Consider the following 6,591-nt stretch of genomic DNA (forward strand, 5'->3'; position numbering starts at 1 on the left):
GCAAATTTAATTTAGTTCTCTAGACTTAGAAAATCCCTAAGTTTAGTTTGCTACCCAACAGTTCATTAAAAGAAGAAAAACCATATGAACACCTCAATAGAGACAGAAAGTGATAACATTCAATATTTGCTTTTTTTTTGCATTTACAATTTTAGTTTTATTTTTTATTTTTTGTTCTTTTTTTAAAAAGATTTTATTTATTTATTCATGAGAGACACAGAGAGAGAGAGAGAGAGAGGCAGAGACACAGGCAGAGGGAAAAGCAGGCTCTATGCAGGGAGTCCCGTGTGGGACTCAATCCCAGGACCCAGTGATCACACCCTGAGCCGAAGGCAGACGCTTAACCACTGAGCCATCCAGGCATCCCAATATTTGCCTTTTCATAAAAGTCCTAGTCCTTGCCTAACTAGGAATCAAAGGTGACTTCCTTAACCTGATAAGGTGGTTTTTTATTTTAGCACACTTAAGGATGTGTGAGCTTGTGTGCACACTCACACACAGTTAAAGTAATCACATGATAATAAAGTATTTAAAAATTTCATTTGGGTTCAGCAAAAAGCTAAGGCTATCTTTTCATTACTTTTATTCAATGTGGTTATGATTCCTAGCCAGTCCAATATGAAAGAAAGAGAAATGAAAGTTATAAAGAATGGAAAAGAAAGAAACAAAAACTATCATACTCGCAGGTTATAGGACTGTTTACATAGGAAACCTAAACTGTCCTTCACACATATTACTAGGATGAATAGGAAGGTTTATCATAGTTGCCAGTTAAAAGATCACCATATGAGAGTTGATGTTTATGCACCATCAAAACCCAGGAAATTTAATTTTAAAAAGATAACACAGGGCAAGAAAAAACAAGATACTCAGGAAAATATTTAACATATATGCAAGACTTTTATGAGGAAAAATATGAAAAGTTATCAAATTTCATTTAGAATACCTAAGTAAAATGAAGAGACAAACCATGGCTCTGGATAGGAAGATGTAATAGTGTACCAGTATAGATTCTCCTTGTTTTGCTTTATTTTTAGATTCAATGAAATTGCAATAAAAATCCTAATAGGTAGGGATTTTTTCTTTCTTGTGGGATGTGGCCACCTTATTCTAAAACTTATTTGAAGCACAAGAAACTAACAATAGCTGGGAAACTCCTGAAGAAGTGAAAGTGAGGAACTTATCCTTTTAGATATAAAGACTTATAAGAAGGGATGGTACTAGTTGGGTACTAATAAAGGGACAGACAAATAGGGCAATGGAATAGGACAAAGCTGGGCAGCCCGGGTGGCTCAGCGGTTTAGCACCGCCTTCAGCCCAGGGTGTGTTCCTGGTGACCCGGAATCGAGTTCCGAGTCAGGCTCCCTGCATGGAGCCTGCTTCTCCCTCTGCCTGTGTCTCTGCCTCTTCTCTCTGTGTGTCCCTCATGAATAAATAAACATAAAATTTATTAAAAAAAAGGAATAGGACAAAGCCCACAAACCAATTCATACATATTTGGAAGCCTGATATGTCAGAACCGCCACTGAAAGTCAGTGTGAAAGTAATAGATTATCCGATAAATGGTGCTGGGATAATTGGTTATCCATATGAAATTATTTCTGTACTTTACACCATATATGCACATACATTTCAGGAGAATTTAAAATCTTAATATGAAAATCAAAATGTTAAATCTTTTATAAGAAAATGCTGGCAAGTGTATTTATGAATTTAAGGTATGGAAATACTTTATAAACAAAATAAAATAAGCAAAATGGCAAAAAAAAAAAAGTATAGGCTGATAGTTTTGACCATTTAAGATGAAGAACTTCTGATCATCAAAAATCACCATTAAAAAACAAAAAGCACAGGGCGGTGGAGGGGGGTGGGATGGGGGGGGCAGGGGGCGGATGCCTGGGTAGCTCATTGGTTAAACTTCTTCAGCTCAGGTCATGATCTCAGGGTCTGGGGATCAAGCCCCACAACAGGATCCCTGCTCAGCAGGGAGCCTGCTTCTGCCTCTGCTGCTCCCCCTGCTTGTGCTCTCTCATTTTCTCTCTCAAATAAATAAATAAAATCTTAAAAAAAAAACAAAACTGAAAGGTATACACTGTAAGAAATGATACCTATACAACAAAAAGGGATTAGCAATCAGAATATATAAAGAATTCATCAAATTATTAAGAAAAACACAACTTAGAAAAATGAGCAAATAAATTGAACACCAATAAAAAATAAAAAAAATTTAAAAAGTACTCGCTATAAAAAAAAAAAAGAAAAATGAGCAAAGACACAGACATTTTATAGAAAAGGAAAGCTGAGTGTTCAAAAAGTATGAGAAAGAACATTTAGCTTCTCTAATATCCTCACTAATGTTGGAGTACAATTTTAGGTTAAAAAGTTTGACAATACTATGTACTGTAGATGTAGGCCAATGAAAACTCTCATGCACTGCTGTTAAGGGTAAAAAGTGCTCCAATCATTTTGTTGTTGTTGTTTTTTAAAGATTTATTTATTTATTTTAGAAAGGAAGGACGGACAGAGGGAGAGAGAGAGAATCTCTAGCAGACTCTTTGCTAAGTGCAGAGCCAGACATGGAGCTCGATCCCACAACTGCAAGATCATGACCTGAACCAAAATCAAGAGTCAGACACTTAACCGGCTGAGCCATCCAGGTGCCCCAGCCCAATCACTCTGGATAACAGCTTAGTCTTACCTAGCAAAGATGAAAATTCATATGCTCAGGGACCCAGCAATATCACACACACATAAGTTCAAACCCTGGAGAAATTCTTATACACATAAATTATTAGACATGTACAAGAATGTTCATGGAAATAAAGTTTGGGGTAGCTGAAACCTATAAATGATCTATATGTTAATCAAGAATAGAATGATAAAAACTGGTATACACATATAAGGGAATACTATACACTACTAAAAATAAAGGGATTAGTAGTATATACACCAATATGGATGGATCTCAAATTATTGTGGTAAAAAAATAAATGAAGAATACATACAGTCTGACTCCATTTATATAAATATCAAAAAATGAACACTATCCTAATTTCAAGGGTTGCTGTAAAGTTACAACAATCAGGGGCACCTGGGTGGCTCAGTGATTGAGCTTCTGCCCTCGGCTCAGGTCGTGGTCCGGGGGTTCCGGGATCGAGTCCCGCATCGGGCTCCCTGCATGGAGCCTGCTTCTCCCTCTGCCTGTGTCTCTGCCTCTCTCTATCTCTGTCTCTCATGAATAAATAAGTAAGCTTTAGGGAAAAAAAAAACAACCAAACAAAAAACAAACAAACAACAATCAGGACACTATAGTTTGTGTCTAGGAGAGAATGGAGTCTAGATCCATGGAATAAATTAGAGTCAAGAAATAGACCCACACATATGTGATTAACTAATTTTTTACAGAAGTTCCAAGAAAATTCAGTGAGAAAGGATAGACTTTTCAGTAAGTGGTGTTGGTACATTTTGGCATCTATATGAACAAGAGAATAAACCTTGATTCATACCCTATACTATAAATAAAACCTACCTTGAAATGGATCATATGCCTAAACTTAAACCCTCTATAACAGGAGAAAATTTTTGTGACTGTAGGTTATAAAAGAGGATGCAAAGAGCATTCACCATAAAAGAAAAAAAAATTGGCAAAATGGACTTCATCAAAAATAAAAACTTCTGTTTTTGAAAGATACTGTGAGGAAAATACAAGCCACAGACTGAATGAACATATTTGCCATATATAATTTGATTAAAGTGTTGGTATCCAGAATATAGAAAAAATGCTCACACAATAATTTAAAAAACCAAATAACCCAATTAAAGAGTAGACACAGAAGGTTCTAACAAATACTTTCCCAAGGATGAGACACAAGTTGCATAAACGCACATGAAAAAAATGTTCAAGATCATTAGTCATTAGGAATATACAAATTCAAATGAAAATTTAAAATGAAAAATCATGGATGCCTGGGTGGCTCAGCTGGCTAAGTGTCTGCCTTTGGCTTGATGGAGTCCCGTGTCAGGCTCCCTCCATAGTGGGGAGTCTGCTTCTCTCTCTCCCTCTGCTTCTACCTTGCTCGTGCTCTCTTTCTCTTTCAAATAAATGAATAAAATCTTTAAAAAAAATAAAATGAAAACTTATAATTAAGAAGTGGCAGCAACTGTAACTCTTACATATTGTTGGTAGGAATGCAAGATGGGTACAGCAAGTTTAGGAAATGGCTTGGTCATTTCTTACAAAATTATAACTTGTATTTGCCATCTGATCCAGCAATCCCATCCTTGGGCATTTACCCAAGAGACATAAAATGTTATGTTCACATAAAAACTTGGGCTGAAATGTTTTTTTTTTTTTTGGGGGGCGCTGAAATGTTATAGTAGCTTTACTCATAATTGTCAGAAATTGGAAATAGCCTAAATGATCAATGACGGGTAGATAAGCAAATTGTCATACATTGGAATATTACTTAGCAATAAAATGGACTGAGGTATCAATAGGTATAATGTTCAAAAGCATTATGCCAAGTAAGAAAAGCCAGAGTCAAAGTTTATATCCTGCATGATTCCATTTTATATGACATTCCAGGAAAGACAAAATTATGGAACTAGAAAACAAATCAACAGTTGCCAAGACCTAGGTGATGGCTAGGGAACTGTCCATAAAGAGACCCAAGGAACTTTTGGGGTGATAAAAGTGGTCTACATTTGGTTTGTGGTAATGGATACACAATGAGGTTTATCAAAATTCATAGGATGCTAAACCTAAAAAGGGTGAATTTACTGCTTGCAAAATTTACCTCATCTATCCTAATTTTTTTTCAGATTTTATTTATTTATTTGAGAAAGAGCTAGAGAAAGAGAGAATGAGCTGGAGGAGGGTCAGAGGGAGAGGGAGAAGCAGACTCCTTGCCGAGCAAGGACCCTGAGATCATGACCTCTGTCCTCAAAGGCAGATGCTTAATTGACTGAGCCATCCAGGCACCTTTATCCTGATTTTTAAAGAAAGAAACAATATATTACTTAGGGACTCATCCATTTGCGAATGGGAAAGCTATTTTTAAAAGCAAGTTACTTTTGAGAGCAGAGGGATTTGGGAGAGACATGTAGGTGACTTCGAAGGTTGACAAGAGTTCTGTGTCTTAAGATGAGATAGAATAGAAGTGGATTGTTAAAACAGGAGTATATTATTTGGGAGGAAGGGATAAAATACTAATCTTGTCATCTCTGTGGTGGAGTCATTCATCCACCTGGAAGGGGCTCAGGGGAATTGGGAGTGACTGAGGGGTGAACTGGTGGCAAAAAGGAAGGGGCTGCCATTGCACATCGCCTCTGTGCGTCCTTGCTGAGCAGTTGCAGAAGGAGCTGGATATCTGTCTAGTTCCTTCCCCATCCTGCTCTTGGAAGGGAAGAAGGCAACCCATCACAGAGGGAGCCTCAGGCAGAGGACTATCTGATCTCTTGCCCACGATACACTATCTCTTATGTTTTAAAAATTATTTTTAAAGAATTATTTAAAGTAAGCTCTACACCTAACACAGGGCTTGAACTCATGACCCTCACATCAAGAGTCGCATGCTCTAATGACTGAAGCCAGCCAGGTACCCCCATAATTTCTTCCTAAAGACATGCTGGAGAAGAAAGTCCTCAAAGGCAGGGATAGCATGGAGTGATGGAAGGAACATGAACTTAAAAGTCAGAACGAATTTGGAATCCAGACTGCTTTACTAAGTTGAGGGCCCTTGGGCAAATTAACAAATTCTTTGGAGTCCCTACTTCCTCTCTTATAAACATGGACATAAAATTACCTTGTGGGGTTTTGATGTATTCTGATGTATTTTGAAATAGCTCAGTAGGAAGGGGCAGGGACAGCGGGTTTTTCCCGGAAGACAAGCTAGTGGTGATGTGATGTTGGCGGGCATCTGGCTCTCCAGCCTCCTGCTCAAACACTGGATCTTGCAGGGTGCCAGGGTGGATGGGCCTGGTTCAGCCTGACTGGGACAGCTGTGGACATTTAAATGGAACTGCTGACGGGCTACCATCCATTTTCTTCTCGAGGATAAAGTACTCTGGAAGTCAGGGTATGGTCATATGGCTGCTTGGTGAGCACAAAATAAAAACACAGAAGATAGTTGTAAAGTTAAAATGTTTAAGGATATCATGTGATGATAATTGGATGTGCCCATCTCTACAAGAAAGAGACAGCTGCCCCTAGGACCAGGATACTTTCCAGGCCCGCGCTCTGGACTTTCTCTAGGGCCCCCTTTGCCTATTGCTTCTATTGCTGACCCATCTCCCCCTTATGACTGACCTTCTTTTCTGTAGGTAGCCCTCCAAGTAAGTTCCAGTGAAGGCTGGATGCCTAGAGAATCATTCTCTCTTTAAGGTAATCACAAGCTCTGCTTGGATGCACTGTAGGTCCATTTCAGTTTTCCTCTCTGAGAGTTTTTTTCTAATTTCAAATTCCTGGGGGGACAGAGTAGGTGGGAAAAGGCTGCATGTCAGTGTTCACTGTATGTACCATCCACTCAGTATGCTCTTGAAAGATGTTCTCTTCCCACATATGTAAGGGATTCATTCATTCATCACATAAGT

The sequence above is a fragment of the Canis aureus genome, chromosome 25, assembly GCF_053574225.1.
Source record: "Canis aureus isolate CA01 chromosome 25, VMU_Caureus_v.1.0, whole genome shotgun sequence".
NCBI classification, from domain to species: domain Eukaryota; kingdom Metazoa; phylum Chordata; class Mammalia; order Carnivora; family Canidae; genus Canis; species Canis aureus.